Source organism: Tursiops truncatus, chromosome 15, assembly GCF_011762595.2.
Source record: "Tursiops truncatus isolate mTurTru1 chromosome 15, mTurTru1.mat.Y, whole genome shotgun sequence".
NCBI lineage: Eukaryota > Metazoa > Chordata > Mammalia > Artiodactyla > Delphinidae > Tursiops > Tursiops truncatus.
The window spans coordinates 8,647,521-8,668,177 of NC_047048.1; the positions used below are offsets into that span (position 1 = coordinate 8,647,521).

The 20,657-nt window shown below is 47.2% G+C and overlaps 1 protein-coding gene and 1 pseudogene across 2 annotated transcripts in view; one reads left to right on the top strand and one right to left on the bottom strand.

The window, feature by feature from the left end:
* Nucleotides 1-20,657, bottom strand: part of POR (cytochrome p450 oxidoreductase) — a 58,521-nt gene that overhangs the window by 31,973 nt on the left and 5,891 nt on the right. The gene's annotated exons all lie outside the window — the stretch shown is intronic.
* Nucleotides 1-20,657, top strand: part of LOC101323504 (large ribosomal subunit protein uL6 pseudogene) — a 29,861-nt pseudogene that overhangs the window by 3,584 nt on the left and 5,620 nt on the right.

Consider the following 20,657-nt stretch of genomic DNA (forward strand, 5'->3'; position numbering starts at 1 on the left):
ATCATCCATTCTTTTACATTTAGTGGAAAGGAGGAACGCCAAACACTACAGAGCTCATGGGGCCCAGAGCAGCATTTGTCAGCAACAGAAAACCAACCAACCAACCAACCCAAAAGGGCCGTGAGCAAGTAGAGTACGTTCTTAACTAGACCAGGCTCTTGCCACAGCTCTGCCTCCAGCTGTGCAAATCCCTTACTTGGCAGTAGGCGTTCGTGTCCTCATCTGTAAGGTTAGGCACAGAAAAAGGGGGTACATCAAAAGACTAGCCAAGTAGGTCTCGCCCACCCCAAACAGAGCAGGTCTGATTCGATCTTTTATTACAAAGTAGGTCTGTACGTAGGTTTTCACTTTTATCATAAAGACAATGTACATTTGGAAACGGGCATAGATAGATACATACATAAGATAGGTAGAGAGACAGGGGCTATTCTTCCTGAATTTCACTGATTAGCCAGTTCCCACTGATGCTGAAGGTCAAAGGCAGCCACTCCAGTCCCCAGGCAGCCCGACACCCTGCAGAGCAGGGCGGACAAATTGCTGGTCACCCAGGCCAAGAGCATGATGGGAGCTTTGCCAGCTTCTGAAAGGGCGAATGAGGCAAGAACAGAAGGGCTCTTTCTCCATCGGACTGTTTACAACACCGGGGCGTAAAATCATCCTCCAGGAAGTATTTGTGGCTTTGCCTTCGCTGTACGTAACTTCTGGTCAGTGAATGACTGATCAACCAAGCTGGCACTGACGTCACAGTGAGCCGGCCATGGATGCAGCAACAGGAGGGAAGGAAGCCAGCGAGTAAGTCAGTCGGCCCCTTTAGCAAGCACAGAGCCCAGGCGAACAGGCACTGCCACCTCCAGGCAGCCCAGGCCCCCCAGCTCCAGTGGGAGCAGGGCCTGCTCAGTCACAAAACTCGTCCATGGTTCAGTGGCTTTAAGACAGGGGAAACTCCTCAGGGAAACCAAGCCTGCTCTTGCCTAACAGCTCATCCTCCAGGGCCTGAGAGATACTCAGGGGAAAGTGCCTCCCCAAGGCAGCCTGCTGAGAGCACTGCAGCTGGCACACATTCCCCTCTGTTGTCCACCTCGTCAATCACCTGAACCGAGACAAGACAGTGCGGCTTTCTTTGAGTTTATCCTGTTTAGAAGTCACTCAGCTTCTTGAATCTGTAGGTTTAGGAACTCTTCAGCCATTATTTCTCCAAATACGTTTTCAGCCCCACCCTCTTTCTCTTCTCCTTCTGGGACCGCGATGACATACATGTGTTTTGTTATTAGTCCCACAACTCCCTGAGGATCTGTTCAGTTTTATCAGTCTCGTTTCTCTCTGTGACTCAGACTGGGTAACTTCTATTGTTCTATCTTCAAGTTCACTGGTGACTCCCTCTGCCGTCTCCATTCTGCCATGGTACCATATACTGAGTTGTGGTTTTCTTTTCTTTTTTTATGTTATAGTATTTTTCAGTTCTAAGATGTCTATTTGGCTCTTCTTTATATCTTGTATGATTGTCTCTTCTCACTCAAGTTGAGATTTTCCTAGTTCTCACTATGGTGATTTTAAAAATTGTATCCTGAACATTTTGGGTATTATAACACTCTAAATCTTATTTAAATTCTCCCTTTTGTCAGGCCTCTCCCACCATTGCGCTGGTGGGAGATGCAGGGCACCAACTCATTGCTGTGATTTGTAGGCATATCCCAATGGTTTCAACACCACGGGGAGGCCAGGCGTAGGGGAAAATGGAGCTCTGAGGAAGAAGAAGGTCAGATAGTCCAAACAGTCAAAGAAGGGTCACCCAGGGGCCAACCTCTGAGCAGGGTGATGAAAAGTGACCAGGTTCCAACAGTCAGGTAAAGGAGGTAAGAGTTGGGACTTCCCTGGTGGTCCAGTGGTAAAGAATCCGCCTTCTAACGCATGGGACGTGGGTTCAATCCCTCGTCAGGGAACTAAGATTCCACAAGCCGCAGGGCAACTAAGCCCGTGAGCCACAACTACTGAGCTCACATGCCTCAGAGAGAGAGCCCGCGTACCACAAACTACAGAGCCCACACACAACTAGAAAGAAGCTCGTGAGCCACAATGAAAAGATCCCGATGCCGCAGTGAAGACCCAATGCAGACAAAAAAAAAAAGGAAAAGGAGGTAAGAGTCGTTCCAGACAGAGGAAGCACATGCCAAGGTGTACATGATAAAAGAGCAGTAGTTACAAGAACCTAGTGTGACTCAAGAGTGGCATGAGGAGATGCATGTATGGGTAAAAGGCTGGTGAGGAAGAGCATGGCCTTTAAAAACAGATTAAGACCAGTTTGCAAAGGGCCCAGGAGCCCTCTACGTGTCTGAAGTCTTTGAGCCCTGGTTGGAGATGATGACAGGGCGAGGGTGTGGCATGATTAGAACCATGTCATAGGGTGGTAACCCTGAACAGTGGTCACACCCAAAGGATCAGTGCGGACATGGAGCTATGACCAAGGCATCCTAGACTAGAACACTCTCAGGCCAACATTCTATGCAGATGCCCAAATGCCCCAGCTGACGACCTCTCCCCCACTTAACAGGGCTTACGGGTGGGATGTGGAGACGCATGACTGGCACTGTGTCTGATGCAATGACGTGAAAGAGGAAGGCAGCCAGGCGAGCTGGATCTGTGAAAGCATGACTTGGCGAGAAGCAGGCAGAAGACCTAGCATCACTCAGCACAAATGGAGCTGACAAAGCCCCACAGGCGCTGACCACAGGAACTGCAGCCGGTCGTGGGCAGCCACGTGGGCTTGTTTCTATCAGCCTCTCTGGGGCCCCAGCCACCTGGCCTGAACTCCAAGTGGGGCAAACCCACAGATCCCCTAAGGCAATGTACTCTGGGGCATTCTGAGGGTATAACTTAGTAACCCTACCAAAAGTTAGCACAAGGCAATTTATGGGTACAAGAGACTGCACAGGAGTTCTGTGAGATAATAGAAAAAATATATATATATATACACACATATATATATATATATATATACACACATATATATATGTATACACACACACACACACACACACACACACACACACACACACACACACACACACATATGTCTCTGCCCCCAGTCCCTGGCACAGAGCTCCTAAAACTCTTGTAATTTCCTAAGTGATAAGAGCACTTGGAGCATCTTTTGTTCAAATACAGCTCTGGGTGGGCTCCTGCACAGGGGCTGGTTACCAGAAAGCCCAAGCCATGAATAGAAGCTTGGAATTTTCAGTCCCTGCCTCCACCCCTTTCTCTAGAGAGGGGAGAGGGGCTGGAAATGGAGTGAACAACTGATCATGACTACATGAGGAGACCTTCCTAAAACCCCAGAAGTGTGGGGCTCAGAGAGCTTCCAGGTTGGTGAGCACATCCATGTGCCGGGAGAGTGACCCTCACAATACAGGGACAGAAACTCCTGGGTTCTGGACCCTCCCAGACCTCGCTCTATGTATCTTTTCATCTGGCTGTTCATCTGTATCCTTCATCATATCCTTCAATAAACTGGTAAACATAAGTGAATGTTTCCCTGAGTTCTGTGAGCTGCTCTAGCAAATTCACGAAACCCGAGTAGCAGGCTGTGGGAATCCACATTTACAGCTGATTGGTCAGAAGCACAGGTGACAACCTGGACCTGTGACTGGCATCTGAAGCGGGGTGTGGGGAGCAGTCTTGAGGGACTGAGCCCTTACCCTGCGCGGTAACGGAGGACAGAGATTCACACACTCTCCAAGAAGAACTTTCTGACAAAAATATGTAGAAAGAAAATGAGCTGTTGTGAGGCGTGGCCCCCCACCTCCATCACTGGGGATGTGTCAACACAAGGCTAGGTGAACTGTGCTTAATGACAGAGCGCCTGCCACCCCAGGGGCCTGGGACACAGACCTGCCAAAGTAATGATCATTAAACTGAACCGGCTGATTGGTGACGATGCTAGGAGGAAAAACCGCTAGTCTCTGACCTGAGTTAATACTCCAACACTGATTCCTGGACCTTCTTTCCCTGAGCGTGTTGAAACACACACACAAACACACGCTTCTAGTTCATGTTAAACAAGAGCAGCTATGGAAAGTGAAAGCAGACAATGACGCTGTGACACGTGGTCCGTGGCACATCCTAAGGACTCAGGAAATAGGAAGAGAGACGGGGAGCCACACAGCAGACTCTGAAAAAAGGGGGAAGTACTAACTCTTCCGATTAAGAAACTGGTCCCAAGAACAGTCCGTGCTTCCCACAGAGCCTGGCTTTCGGCTTTTAAGGAGGAGCATCTTCAGGGGTAAATGAGTCTCTTAGCCTCCAAGCACACGGCCATCATGTCTGTATGATATCTTTTCAAACCCAACTCCCTCTGCACAGACACAAGTGCTGCTCCCTGATGGGACTTCACTGCTCCTTCTGGCCCCAAGAGGAAGGACTTGGTAAACCGGGGCAGGGAAGGAATGCCTGCCTCAGGCCTCCTGGACCAGGCACCTCGACAGCCCTTTGTGCCCCATGATTCCAGTGATTTCTTTCGTGCCTGTACAGCCTCTAGCGACAGGGGACTCAGCACCTCCCATCCCAGTCTCACCCCACTCAAATGGTTATCTTAAAGGATGAAAGGTCAGGCAGAAGCTGACTGCCCACAGAGCTGCTTTCTCTCTAGAGTTTTCTTTCATTTTTTCCATATATAAATACATTATACACACGCATCTACATACACTCATTAACAAAAGTAGATAAAACGTATTCTACTTTGTAACACAGTTTTTCACGTTGCTAAAGAATCCTTTATAATGATATTTTCTTTGGCTGCCTGACGGTCCACTGATTTGACGTACCATTATGACGTACTTTCCTATTCTACGTTTATTAAAATATTTTTGAGCACTTAAATCTATATGGGCAACAGAGAGAAAAGATAAAAACATGGCCCGGCTGTGCAGCAGTGCGCAATCTGGTCAAGGAAGCACAGAAGACACTGCGGTCAAATGTGAGAAATGCTATAAAATCACTGTTTACAAAGTGCTGTGGGGACAGAGGGGAGAAGTGAGGAGCTGCTCCAGGGAAACGCGGGCACACTGCACACAGGGATGATTTTGGCAGGGTCGTCTCCAACTTCTCACTCTGAGTAACAGATGCACAGGTGCCCATGTAAGCAGGCACGGGGCCTGGCACTTTTGGGGTGTACATCAATGTCTCAGCCACTCTACATGGAAATTACTATTATCTCCTTATAACGATGACATCAGTACTCAGGTGGGTTTGAGTGGTTTGCCTGAGGTCACACAGCTGGTGAGGGGTGCAGTTTGAATTAAAATGTGTCTGTTACTGACGTCCATTCTGATTTCTTCCCTAAATACTATTAAGAAAAGTATCTTTAAACAAAAATCTTTCTCTCAAAAAAAAAAAATCTTTGGGGACTTCCCTGGTGGTCCAGTGGGTAAGACTCCGTGCTCCCAATGCAGGGGCCCGGGTTCGATCCCTGGTCGGGGAACTAGATCCCGCATGCATGCCGCAACTAAGAGTCTGCATGCCACAACTAAAGATCCCGCATGCCCCAGTGAAGATCCCGTGTGTCGCAACTAAGACCCGGCGCAGCCAAAATAAATAAATTTTAGGACTTCCCTGGTGGCGCAGTGGTTAGGAATCCGCCTGCCAGTGCAGGGGACACAGGTTTGAGCCCTGGTCCAGGAAGATCCCACGTTGCCGCGGAGCAACTAAGCCCGTGTGCCACAACTACTGAGCCTGTGCTCTAGAGCCCGCGAGCCACAACTAGTGAGCCCGCATGCTACAACTACTGAGCCTGCGCTCTAGAGCCTGTGCTTCTCAACAAGAGAAGCCACCGCAGTGAGAAGCATGTGCACCACAACAAAGACCCAACACAGCCAAAAATAGATAAATAAAATAAATTTTAAAATTTAAAAAAAAAATTAGGGCTTCCTTGGTGGCACAGTGGTTAAGAATCCACCTGCCAATGCAGGGGACACGGGTTCAAGCCCTGGTCTGGGAAGATCCCACAGGCCATGGAGCAACTAAGCCCATGTGCCACAACTACTGAGCCTGTGCTCTAGAACCTGTGAGCCGTAACTACTGAGCCTGTGCTCTAGAGCCCACGAGCCACAACTACTGAGCCTGTGTGCTACAACTACTGAAGCCTGCACGCCTAGAGCCCAATATCTGCAACAAGAGAAGCCATCGCAATGAGAAGCCCATGCACCGCAACAAGGAGTAGCCCCCGCTCACCACAACTAGAGAAAGCCCGCGCGCAGCAACTAAGACCCAATGCAGCCAAAAATTTAAAAAAAAAAAAAATTTAAAAAATCCTTAAATTCTCGACTAGATTTGAATTCTTAGAACTCTTGACACATACATTGCTCTCAAATAGATCAATCTCAGGCAGAATGATCAGGAAGAAAAGAAGACATAAATCACCAATATAGGGAATGAAAAAGAGGACATCAATAGATTCTATAGACATTAAAAGGGTAATATGGGAAATTACGAACAGCTTTATGTCAACATTTGATAACTTAGATGAAGTGGACAAATTTCTTAGATACAAACTGTCAGAGCTCATTTGAGAAAAATAGATAAGCTGAAGAGCTCTCTAAAAGAATTCAAATTACTAGTTAAAACCTTCACCAAAAGTGAACTCCAGGGGGCTTCCCTGGTGGCCCAGTGGTTGGGGGTCTGCCTGCCGATGCAGGGGGCGCGGGTTCGTGCCCCGGTCCGGGAGGATCCCACGTGCCACGGAGCGGCTGGGCCCGTGAGCCGTGGCCGCTGGGCCTGCGCATCCGGAGCCTGTGCTCCGCAACGGGAGAGGCCACAGCAGTGAGAGGCCCACGTACCGCAAAAAAAAAAAAAAAAAAAGTGAACTCCAGGAGCAGACAGCTTCACTGGTGAATTAAATTAAACATTTAAGGAAGAAATTATACCAATTCTGTACAAATTCTTTCAGAAAATAGAAGACTTCCCAACTCTTTTATGAGGTATGTATTACTCTGATACCAAAACCAGACAGCAACAGTACAAAACAGAAGGCTACAGACCAACATGCTTCGTGAACACAGATGCAAAAATTTAAACTATTAGTCAATCGAATTCAGCAATATGTAAAAAGGATACTATGTCATGATCAAATGGAGTTTTCTCCAGGAATACAAGGTTAGTTCAATATCCAAACATCAATGTAATTCACTATATAAACAGGTTTGTAAAAAATCCACCTGATCATCAATGGATGGAGAAATTCAACATCTATTCATGATGAAAAAATTCAGTAAACTAGGAATAATAGGGAACTTCATCAACCTGATAAAGAGTCATGGACATGTTATTATAATAATAGTAGTACCCACTTCACTGGGTTATTGTGAGGATTAAACAAGCTGAACTTGTAAAGGGTTTAGAACAGTGCCTAGCACAGAGTATGTGCTGTAATAAATGTAGCTGTTACTACTATGAAAAATTCTTTGAACAACAAGAAGTAAACAAGAAGAAGTATTAAGTACCCATGGACATGAAAAAGAATGAACTATTGCACGCAGTAACACAGATGAATCTCACAGACGTAACACTGAACAAGGGAAGCTGAACACAGGAGAGTACCTTATTGTAGGATTCCATTTATAGTTGAACTTCAAGAAAAGGCAGAAAGTCTACGGTGATAGAGGTCAGAACAGTAGTTACCTTTGGGTCAAGGGTCATAAGTGGAGGAAGAGGTACAAGGGAAGGTTCTGGCATGCTGGATTATGTGCAGTACCTTATCTGTGGTGGTAGTTACAGGGGAGTTTATCTACGTAAGAATTCATCATCAAAGATCGTACTGTATATAAGTATATACACTGTATGTAAGTCACACTGCAAGATAAGTATCCACAATACAACAGCATGGGTACTATGGCCCAATGATGTAAAAATATTCATGTATGTACATACATAAGATGATATGTGAAAGGATTACCAAAATATTATCTCAGGGGTGAGATTTTAATTTTATCCCCCACTTTATTTTATTATTATTAGTTTTAAAATAAATTTATTTATTTATTTTTGGCTGTGTTGGGTCTTCGTTGCTGTGCGCGGGGCTTTCTCTACTTGTGGCGAGCGGGGGCTACTCTTCATTGCAGTGCGCACGCTTCTCATTGCAGTGGCTTCTCTTGCTGCGGAGCACGGGCTCTAGGCATGTGGGCTTCAGTAGTTGTGGCACGTGGGCTCAGTAGTTGTGGTTCAAAGTCTCTAGAGCGCAGGTTCAGTAGTTGTGGGCACACAGGATTAGTTGCTCTGCGGCATGTGGGATCTTCCCGGACCAAGGCTTGAACCCGTGTCCCCTGCATTGGCAGGCGAATTCTCAGCCACTGCTCCACCAGGGAAGCCCCCCATTTTATTTTTAATGTATTACTTGCTTCTTTTAAAATAATGGCTATTTATCTAATCAGAAAAATATTTTTAAAGCTGTTTTCTTATGGGGAAAAAAAAAGGCCCAGATCCTTGGGTCTGGTGACTCTCTTCTTGAACTGTGCCTCTCACTGAGCCCAGCACTGCTTGTACCAGCCCCAAACTGGATGCTTATGTTTTCCATTCCAAGTAATGGAATGCTATGCAACAGTTAAAAAATAGTTACGTGGAGCTAATGGTACTCTCATTGCAAGACTGACAAAATATATTAAATAGAAAAGCAAGTTATATTTTCATTAGGAAACCGTTAATGAAATAAAAGAAAAATTAGGTATTTCTCCAGAAATATGATCCAGGAAGATATATACAATAGTGATTTCCTCTAGGAAACACCTAGAATATGATTGGGGTGTCTAAAGGGACCTTTGCTTTGTCTGTTCTTTATAAGGAGATGGTTGGTATTCATGTGTTACTTCTGAAGTTAAATACATGGGAGCTGGATTTCTTACTGCTGAAGGAGGGAGGTACAAATATGGGAAGAGAGACTGGGGAATGAACGCTGTGGGGCTGGACTGAAACTGCAGATATCAGAATACACAATGGTCTCTTAATATATAAAGATGGACATAGAAATGCATATGTTTTGTGTGTATTTCCTAGTTTTGTCTGCTGAGAGGGCATAGAAGTAATGATACCCTAGGAGCAAGGAGCCATCTAGCACCCAAATCTTGGTTTCTAAACATCATTCTCCATCCAAAGAAACCAGGGCTCTTTGGAGAGATGGCTGACTGGAGAATAAGGGCAGGAAAAGTAGTGGATGAACCTGGATCACCTTGCTGCGCACCAAAGGGTAAGGAAGGGCTTGAAGAATGACAGGTACATGGCTAAAGAACATAAGAGTCTACATGAGGGGGTTCCCACTGGGAAATCTGGGACAACTTGAGCATTAAAATAAACACCGTCAGCAACAGACTATAACCCAAAGGATAGAAGAATAATGCAAGAGTCAATACTGCTATAAACACATAAATGAATAAATAAACACATCAGTGAGAAAGGAAAGTTCTTCCTTAGAGTAGAATGTGAGCTAACAAATGCAGAAAGAATGAAGGGCTTAGAAAATCACCAGTTGGCAACCACCATAGTAATAACTTTCAGACAAGAATCATGAGTGCTAAAACCCGTGGGTAAAAGTCTGACGAGAAGCTATTGATTCCATCCGAAAAAAACCAGAACTTCCTGGTGGAGAGCCTGGCTAACACCACCATAACCAAGGGATCAAAGTCCAATACTGGGACAAGGACAAAATACCATTTCTGTGATATTCCCTAAAAAACATACAATCTGAATCTTATCATGTGGAAACATCAGACAAATCCACACTGAGGGACATTCTATAAAGAGATGGCCTGACTTTTTGAAAAATGTCAAGGTCATGAAAGATAAAAAAAGACGGAGGCACTGCTCCAGATCAAAGGAAACTGAAAAGTGGTTACAGTTCAGTGCAATCTTGGACCAAGGGAAAAATAAAAAGATTTTTTTTTTTTTTTGCTATAAGAGACATTAATGGGAAATCTGAATAACTGCTATGATTAGACAACATAGTATATCAATGTTAATTTCCTGATATTGATTATTATACTGTGGCTATGTAAGAAAGTGCCCTTGAATTTTAGAAAAGAAACACTGAAGTACTTAAGAGTAATTCCTATGTCCATATGTACAACTTATTCTCAAAAAGGTCAGGACAAGACATGATAAAAAGAGAGAGAGACATGCATTGGCGAGGATGTGGAGAAAAGAGAACCCTCGCGCACTGTTGGTGGGAATGTAAACTGGTGCTGCCGCTGTGTAAAACACTACGGAGGTTCCTTAAAAAACTAAAAATAGGACTACCATATGATCCAGCAATCCCACTACTGGGTATTTTCCCAAAGAAAATAAAAACACTAATTTTAAAAAATATATGCACCCCTCTGTTCACTGTAGCATTTTTTACAACAGCCAATATACGGGAGCAACCCAAGTGCCCATCCATGGATGAATGGATAAAGAAGAGACGGTATATGTATAAAATGGACATTACTCAGCCATCAGAAAGAATGAAATCTTGCCATCTGCAACAACATGGATGGACATAGAGGACACTGTGCCAAGCGAAATAAGCCAGACAGAGAAACAAGTACCATATGATCTCGCTTATATGTGGAATCTAAAAAACAAAACAGAAATTGACTCAGATTCCGAGAACAAACAGGTGGCTGCCAGAGGAGAGGGTGGGTGGAGGGGGGATGAATGAAATAGCTGAGGGAAATTAAGAGGAGCAAACTTCCAGTTACAAAATTAACTAGTCACGGGGATGAAATGCACAGCATGCGGAACAGAGCCAATAATGTTGTAATGTCTTTGCATGGTGACAGATGGTAATTAGACTTATCATGATGATCATTTTGTAATGTATAGAAATATTATGTAATGTATAGAATATGTCATGCACCTGGAACTAACATACACCTATAGGTCAATTACACTTCAATTTTAAAAGACAGAGAGAGAGAGTATAAGGTAAAATGGTAATATTTGGGGAATCTGCATAAAGAGTATTCAAAAATTCTTTGCACTATTTTTTGTAACTTCTCTGTGAATCTGAGACTATTTCAAAATAAAAAAGTTAAAAATAAATACATGTCGGGCTTCCCTGGTGGCGCAGTGGTTAAGGATCCGCTTGCCAATGCAGGGGACACGGGTTCGAGCCCTGGTCCGGGAAGATCCCATATGCCGCAGAGCAACTAAGCCCACGAGCCGCAAGTACTGAGCCCGCGAGCCATAAGTACTGAGCCCACGTGCCACAACTACTGAAGCCCCACGCCTCGAGCCTGTGCTCCGCAACAAGAGAAGCCACTGCAATGAGAAGCCGGCACACTGCAACAAAGAGTAGCGCCCGCTCGCTCCAACTAGAAAAAGCCCACGCACAGCAACAAAGACCCAACGCAGACAAAAATAAATAAATAAAATAAATAAATTTAAAAATAAATAAATACATGCTTACTGAAGAAAATATGCTAAATTTAAAACCATAAAGTTAAAGAAAACATAACCCAAACACCTATTTGTTTTTGTCCCACCCATTTTTACGTGTATATTGTAAAATATATTTATTTTTAACATTATTGGTTTTATACTACATATAATCTTGTCCTGCTTTTTTCATTTATTAAATTGCGAAGCTTAAAAAATCTCAAATGTTCTTCCAGCCTACGAATATAGAGCACCTTACTGGATATTTTCACTATTGTAAACAACACCACCATAAACAAGATGACTGATATCTTTTCAAGATAAATCTTTGTGCACCTCTGATTATTGAGTTTCTGAATAGATCTTAGAAATATTTCCGAATCAAAGGGAATAAATATTTTTAGGATTCTTGACTCACTGTCAAATTATTTTCCAAAAAGCAATTTATTTTCAACGTTTCTCTGCAGCCTTCCCTCTGCAAGACATATTGCTAACCTGGGGAGGTGAGAGTAACCCACAAATCACTGCATCCCCAGAAGCCTGGGAGGGAAGCAAGGTAAAAAAACAAAAACATGGGGACTTCCCTGGTGGTGCAGTGGTTAAGAATCCACCTGTCGATGCCGGGGACACGGTTTGAGCCCTGGTCCGGGAAGATCCCACATGCCGCGGAGCAGCTAAGCCCGTGCGCCACAACTACTAAGCCTGTGCTCTAGAGCCCATGTGCCACAACTACTGAAGCCCGTGCGCCTAGAGCCTGTGCTCCACAACAAGAGAAGCCACTGCAATGAGAAGCCCGCGCACCGCAACGAAGAGAAGCCCCTGCTCACCGCAACTAGAGAAAGCCCGCGCGCAGCAACAAAGACCCAACACAACCAAAAATAAATAAAATCGATTCTTTAAAAAACGAAAACAGAAAAACCCCTACATATAAGAATCAATAAGCATGCCAGGGAGGCCAGAACACCTGTGCCCCAGAAGGACGGGCAAAGAGAAGAAACTGGAGAGATGGATGTATAGACAAGATGGGCCCTCTTGGGCTTCCCTGGTGGCGCAGTGGTTGAGAGTCTGCCTGCCAATGCAGGGGACACGGGTTTGAGCCCTGGTCTGGGAGGATCCCACATGCCGCGGAGCGACTGGGTCCGTGAGCCACAACTACTGAGCCTGCGCGTCTGGAGCCTGTGCCCTGCAACGGGAGGGGCCGCAGCGGTGACGGGCCCGCACACCGCAATTAAGAGTAGCTCCCACTTGCCCCGACTGGAGAGAGCCCTCGCGCAGAAATGAAGACCCAACGCAGCCAAAAGTAAATTAATTAGTTAATTTAAAAAAAAAGGAAACTGCCTACGGGTTCCTGTTCTTAAAAAAAAAAACGATGGGCCCTCTCCACCACGGAAACCATACCCAGTAAAGGAGACCCTCTGTGGTAATAAGTGGGAAAGGTGTGCAGCGGGAGGTGCTGGCCCAGGGTCACAACCACACACCAACCTGGGGACCACAGCCTGGAGACACACTAGTTCCACCTCTCAGCTCTCCTCCTTCTGTGAGTTACTCATCACCTGCTCCTTAGTCCCCTGAGCCTGCCGCGGTGTGATGGCTGGAGGGGAGACCGTCAAGGCAGAGCAGTGGGTGACTCGGAAAGAAAGAACCAGAGTCCTGGGAAAGCAGTCTGGGTGACTCCCAGAAACTCCTAGATTTCCTTAAGAGTTTAGAGAAATATGGTCTGGAGACACCCAAAGGCTCTGGAGAAACCCGACCTTTACGGAGAGGAAAGTAAGCATCTGGGTTCTGACGTCTAGAGCTCCCAGAGTCTGTCCCATCCCGCCTTTCAGGGAACCTGAGCCATCAGAGGACTCATCCAGAGACCTGCCTCAGGCTGAGCTGCAGTGGAAGGACCACCACCCCTCCCTCCCCCACCGCCCTGCCCCCAGCCCCTGCCAACAGGAGCACGTTGAGTTTCAATTCATCACCTTTCAACCATTCTTGATGGGCTCACCTTGACTTACATCTGGGTCCTTATACCTGATGCAATACAAGTCCTCTAACTAAAGGGATGGAAGGTCGGGGGGTGGACACAGGCCCCAGAAGCTACTGAGAGGAGACAGGAGACGATGCCTGGCAGAGGGCAGGTCAGAAGAGAGCTCGGAAGGTCTGAAATGACTCAAAAAGGCACAGCAACAGATCTTCTGGGCTTTAAGAACACACAGGTTAGGACTTGGAACCCCTGCCAAACCCCAGTGCGCCTCTGTCCGCATTTTTCTACCATCAGCAGACAAGGTCAGCTCAGTCTTTGTCAACTTCCACAGGCCAGAATGGAAAGGTGATGGCCCCTCTATCCAAACTCACCTGTCTGCTCTGGCATGAAGAGTAACCTGTCCTTGTTCCAAACCATCTTAACAGGAAAATAAAACAAAACAAAATAAATAAAAACCTACCTACCTTTATTTATTTATTCCTTCACAATGATAGTATTACATCAAATTTCAAATTTCCAAATGCCTCCATTTAGTATCCCCTAGAGAAAGGGAGTGACTACTTTTTTTTTTTTTTAATCATCTGTTGACTCTGGAAATGTGACTCTACTTTTCAGTCATATCATAGGAAACCAAGACCACTTTCCGAAAGTAATATTCAAATTTCAACTAAAAATCATGAGTTTTCTAACTAGAAGTGGTTTCACAGAGAAGGGACCATAACATTGAGGGGAACCAAAGAGCCCCATCTTTTCTTTGATTTCTCTCCACTCCACTGGATTATAAAACAGAAAACCTGGAGCAGGGGGACATAGTGAAAAGGGTGTGGGACTTGGCAGCAGTTCAGAGAACCGAACTTGGGGACCGGCTTGACCACCACCTTAGCAAATTACTTCTCAAATTACTGAGCAAATTACTGAGCCTCAGCCAACAAGGTGGGCTTTTAATCCCTGTTTGGCCTTTGCACAAATGATGCTTGTGGAAGCATTCCGCAAAGTATCCTAGAAATACTGATGGTGATGTTGATTTGAACACAACTGTCCAAAGTGAAATCGCCTTGAGGAGAAACACTCCACTCATATCAAGAGTGGCTCTTCCACGTTCATCAGGTAGGTCACGTGCCCAGCACCCTGCCACCTAAACGGGCGAAGACAAACTAGGTCAGGGGATGTCCCCTGCCCTGCTATGGAAAGAGACGAGACACACAGTTACTTCCTTGCCAAAATGAACAGTACAGATTCTGGCCAGTGCAGCTCACGGTTGGGCAGAGGCTGGCTTAGGATGGCTTCTTGATGGGAGAGGGTGCAAAATGGCAGAGATGGGGGCGGGCGGGGGGAGAAGAGGATCCAGAAGGGCCTAAAGGGAAAATGGGGGCACAGGTCTAAAGAAAAATAAAAACGAGTTCAAAATTGCTCTGCCACTTACAGTTCTATGACTTTGGGCAAAACTCAACTTCCCTCAGCTGCTTTCCTATCTAAAATGGAGAATCATCATCACTGATAACTCTGAAAGGGTTACTGGGAGGATAATATGGGTAAAACTGCACAGAATGCATGGTAGGCGCTCAAAGAACCTTGGTGGATTACTTCTCTCTCCCATTCGTATTCTTCAGGGCAGAAGCAGGTTAAAATAAGCCATGTCAGGACTTCCCTGGCGGTCCAGTGGTTAGGACTCCGTGCTCTCACTGCCGAGGGCCTGGGTTCAATCCCTGGTTGGGGAATTAAGATCTCACAAGCTGTGTGGTGTGGCCAAAAAAAAGCTGTGTCCTCTCTGCATCTACTGCGGGGATGAAGCCCAGTTTTAGCAGACTATTAACACTCCAGAAAACATGGACATCACTCTGAAGGGACACACGGTTATTGTGAAGGGCCCCAGGGGCACCCTGTGGAGGGTCTTCAATCACATTAATGTAGAACTCGGCCTCCTTGGAAAGAGAAAGAGGCTCCGGGGTGATGAATGGTGGGGAAACAGAAAGGACCTGGCTATCGTTGGCACTATCCGTAGTCACATACAGAACACGATCACGGGTGTCACACGGGGCTCCCGTTACAAGGTGCGGCCTCTGAACTCTCACTTCCCCGTCCACACTATCATTCAAAAGAATAGTCTTCTCGTTGAAATCCAAATTTTCTTGGGCAAAAAATATATCCGCAGGGTTCGGATGAGGCCAGGCGTTGCAGGTTCACTACCTCAAACCCAGGAAGATGAGCTAGTTCTTGAAGGAGGTGGCAGTGAACATGTATCAAACTCAGCTGCTTGGATTCACGAGCCACAACAGTTAAAAACAAGGATACCATGGGCTTCCCTGGTGGCACAGTGGTTGAGAGTCCGCCTGCCGATGCAGGGGACACGGGTTCGTGCCCCGGTCTGGGAAGATCCCACGTGCCGCGGAGCAGCTGGGCCCGTGAGCCGTGGCCGCTGAGCCTGTGCGTCCAGAGCCTGTGCTCCGCAATGGGAGAGGCCACACAGTGAGAGGCCCGCGTACCACAATCAAAAACCAAAAACCAAAAAAAACAAGGATATCAGAAAAATTTTTGGATGGTATCTATGTTTCTGAAAAAGGAACAGTTCAGCAGACTGATGAATAGGATCTAAGTTATCCAGCTCCAGAAGCAACAAGTCTGTGTCTAAGCTCAGGCTGCCATAACAAACACCACAGACTATGTAGCTGACACAACAGACACTTAATATAGTTCTGCGGGCTGGCAAGTCCAGTAGATCTACTGATCTACTGATCAGTCTGTTTAGATAAATATTTCACCCATTTTTACAGACACGTACTCGAAGACCTAAGGAACCAGAAAATCACTGAAAGTCCCACAGCCAGCAACTCAAAGAGGGAGATTTAAGGGTCATACGAGACCCTCTCTGTCACTTCCTGTCACAGCTCTAGTCATCGTCTACCTGCAGACGAGCAACGGGGTGGCCCAACTCTTGGCTCATCATTGTCCCGGTTGGTTCCCAGGCTGGCCTGTCACCCCAGGTTTGGCCAGCAGGAGTCGGTGCCCTTCAGCGAAGATGGAGTCTCTGCCGGGGGTGGGGGGATGGGATGGCGGGGGGGGGGGGGTGGTGAGGACAGGAGCCGCACAAGGCTGCTGCAGCCAGCAGCTACACACAGTGATGGAGGCGCTGACGGAGGACGGCAGAGAGACACGTGGCCACGCACTTCCCAGGGGCCAGCTTTTATCATGCGGTCAGGCCAGACTGCCGTCAGGCTTGGGCCTTGGACGGCACTGTTTTGATCCCCAGCTCTGCCTGCATTTCGCCTTGACATTAGGTCACTGCCATGCGTTAAAGGCTGGTGTCAGTCAAGTGTGTCTGAGCACCAACTGAAGGTCATCTCCGCGATCTCTGCCTGCCGAGTCACACCATGCTTTTCAACGGTAGGATGTGGGCAGTGGGGTTATCGAAGTTCACAACAGAACAGCATGAGCGAGTCCGTAAGAACCAGACCCCATGGGGATAGAGGACTGTCTCATGGCGTCTGTAAAAGTGTCCACGATTATTACGCCACCCACACTAAACCAGGAGCTGCTGAGAGCTTTTGATTGCCTGACCATGTTCTCTTAGGGGGGAGGAAGACAAAATGCTGGCCTGACATTACACCACGCTGTCACTTGAGGCAGGTACACTCAATCACTCGACATGCTCCCAGAGGCTGAGTTTAATGCTCTCGCTGACAGACAGGGCTGTGAACTCGGCTGCAGCCAGCAGTGGGGACACACTCGGGTCCCAGTGCATCGGCTGTGGCTTCGGTTAGAAAAGACCCACATCACACAGCACGCATGAGGGAGGGGCTATGAGGACATGGGCCACAGCACCGGGGAAAGGTGTCTTCCTCCCAGCCCTGCCTTATGCCCCAAGTGATGTAATGCATAAGTTTACACGATGTCCAGTGGAGGCCAGGTGTCTCTGCCAGGCTCTTGGCCTCGTTAAGGGGACTTGGTGCTTCAAGCAGCTTTTTCCTTGTGATGCCACCAACTCAACATGTAACTTGCAGGGCTTCTGTGATGAGGAGAAGACTGGGAGGGATTGGTCCCAGACCTTAAACGCTTCAGGGCAGAGGGGACACACCATGCTCCCACTCACAGGGCGTTAGCTGAGGTTAACTTCCAGAGGGCTAAGGGATGGGAGGGTGGGGACAGAAATACGCCGTGAGCAGTGAATGTGTCTGCCGCAGGTGTGCACAACTTGCTCGAGGTGATGGGGACTCAGTAGCAGAACTAGTGAGAGTCTAGCTGCTCAAGGACTTGAGACCGATAAACCTGATTTTAAAAAATCGAGATATATTGGGAATTCCCTGGGGGCGCAGTGGTTAAGAATCCGCCTGCCAAGGCAGGGGACACAGGTTCGAGCCCTGGTCTGGGAAGATCCCACGTGCCACAGAGCAACAGAGCCCGTGTGCCACAACTACTGAGCCTGCGCTCTAGAGCCCACGAGCCACAACTACTGAGCCAGCGTGCCACAACTACTGAAGCCTGCACGTCTAGAGCCCGTGCTCCGCAACAAGAGAAGCCACCCAAATGAGAAGCCTGTGCACTGCAACGAAGAGTAGCCCCTGCTCGCCGCAACTAGAGAAAGCCCGTGCGCAGCAATGAAGACCCAATGCAGCCAAAAAAAATAAATATTAAAAAAAAATCGAGATATAATTCATGCCCCCCCACCCCAAATTCACCATTTTAAAGTGCACGATTCAGTGGTTTTCACTATGTTCACCCATTGCACAAGCAGCACAATTAGCTAACCCCAGGACATTTTCATCACCCCCGCCCCCCAAAGGAAATCTCTGTACCCATCAGCAGCCACTCCCACCCCTGATGTGCCCCACCCCCACCCCTGATGTGCCCCACCCCCTCTTTGCTCTGGACATCAGGAAACTCGGGACAAATCCAAACAGCCTTGAGCAGCCATATGCTATCTTATCCCTAGGTCCCCACCTGCCATCGTATCTACTTTTTTCTAAATAAATACTAATTGTAACAGCCGGTTACCAGGTATGAAGCATTCACACTATGACTTTCTACTACTTAATGTTCTCCTTACAGCAACGCTCTGAGGCACAGGAGCTGTAATTAGCACAGAGATTAGAGTGCCTTGTCCAAAGTCAGGGAGCTGATAGGCGTTAGAAGCAGGATTCAAACCCAGACCCACTGGCGTCAGAGCCACTCAATCATCCATTTGCATGCCCTTCACCACCTTTTTAGAACAAGGCCAAGCTGTAGACAGAAGCCGCCTCACTGCCTGGCCTGGGATTCATCTGGCAGTTTAAGATCCTGACTATACCATCAGGTGACAGCATTGCTGGGCTGGTGTCTGGCTGGGGCTGCCCTGCATTTCAGTAGCCCTCGTGCTCAGGAGGCCTGGCGTGACACAGTGCTCACCATGTACCTGCTGCATGACTGAATCCACAAAAGCTCCAGGATCTCTCTTGCTCCCCACTCGGTGGTATAGAATGCTGGCTGGGAGCACTGAACCATAACCAGTGCTGCCTTCTGAGAACTCCCGGCTCTGCCTACAGTCACCCGATCAGGGGCAAGAAGCCAAGCCAGGCTTTCCAACTTTCACGGCAAAATAGCTGGACACAGCGTGGAGGATGCGCTGAGAGCCTCGGGGCCTCCACTGTGGACTGCCTGCCTTCCACCTCTGGCAAAGGGTCTCTCCGCGCTCGCTCTCCCAGACTCCCCTGCTCTACCCCTGCCTGATAAAATAGACCACTCTGGGTCTATTCTCTGGCTCCCATCTCCAAAGAGCTGCCCTGACACTATTATAAGGGAGTCTGAAGTTCGCTGCCTTTACCGCAGTGGGTTCCAGAAAGGGTGACCTGTGGTCACACTCCTCTGTTCTTTAGAACATTCCCTCCACCCTGGCCTAAGCCACCTATCTAATCCTGTCGACCTTGTCCACACACAGTGCAGTCCCAGCACCTCACAGGGGGCCTGGTACACACGAGGGGCTCTTCAAACGCCTGCTGAGTACGGAGGCTGCTGCCCGGTGCCTTACTCAGTGACCGTTATACGAAGCCCCAAGGAAAAGTGCTTCCTTTTTTCCATCACGTTTGCTGTGAATCCTGTCCTTCTTTCCTTGCCTTCCACGAGGCTCTGAGATGAATTCTGTGCTCCATCACAATGACTTCCCTTGACTGTCTTTTGGTAAAACTACCTGCCTCCTGGGGCCTTCTCTCAATTACTAGGTTCTTGGTTTTGCTGAGGAGGGTGTGGGCCTTGAAATTCAACCAACCTAAAATAAAACCCAGTTGAGCCATGAAAAGAACATGGGCCTTGTAGGTAGACAGACCTTGGTTCAAACCCCAGATGTGCCACCTCCACACCACGGGACCCTGGGCACGTCGCTTACTCTGCCTCGGTCTCCTTGCTGACCATCCTCTCACATTGTTATATGATCACCACATGAGATATGAAACACCTGACATACAACAGACACTCAAAGGTCAGATTAGATCCCTTTTATTCATTTCATTAGAATTTTTTAAATAAACAAATTTATTCATGCTTTTGGCATCCAGGTACCTGATCTAGAAATATCCAGAAAGACATAGTATACTATGATGGAAGGGCAGTACACAAGTTCTTTCTCTCCTTCAATTAAAAAATAATTATTGAATAAACTATCAGTGGCAGGAGGAACTTGAAACATTTAAAATTTCACACCTAGATGGAAACTAAAATCCTACAAAAAGTTCATATTGTATCTTAGAATAATCTTTAAAAACATAGATCAGACCCGATATTGGCACCTCAGTCAATATGCAGGAGAAAGCTGGGCAGTACACCTGGGAGAAGAAGCCATAAGCACCCACGCGCCACTCATCCAGCTAGTGTTTCTGAGGGCCTGCTTCCTGCCCGGCACTATTCTATGTGCTGGCCTACACTCGCAGAAATGAAGGGACTTCTCTGTTCTCAACGAATCCACATTCCTCTCCAATCCCCATATTGCCATTAGAGATGGGGAGAATAAGACTCATTTTATTATAAGCCACTTCCATATTCTGGGTGGAAGCAGACGGAGAAGAAGGAAAAATAAACAGAAAACAGTAAGAGTGACTGTAAATTCTTTTTTTTTTTTTTTTTTTGTGGTACGCGGGCCTCTCACTGCTGTGGCCTCTCCCACTGCGGAGCACAGGCTCCGGACGCGCAGGCTCAGTGGCCATGGCTCACAGGCCCAGACGCTCCGCGGCATGTGGGACCTTCCCGGACTGAGGCACGAACCTGCGTCCCCTGCAGCGGTAGGCGGACTCTCAACCACTGCACCACCGGGGAAGCCCGACTGTAAATTCTT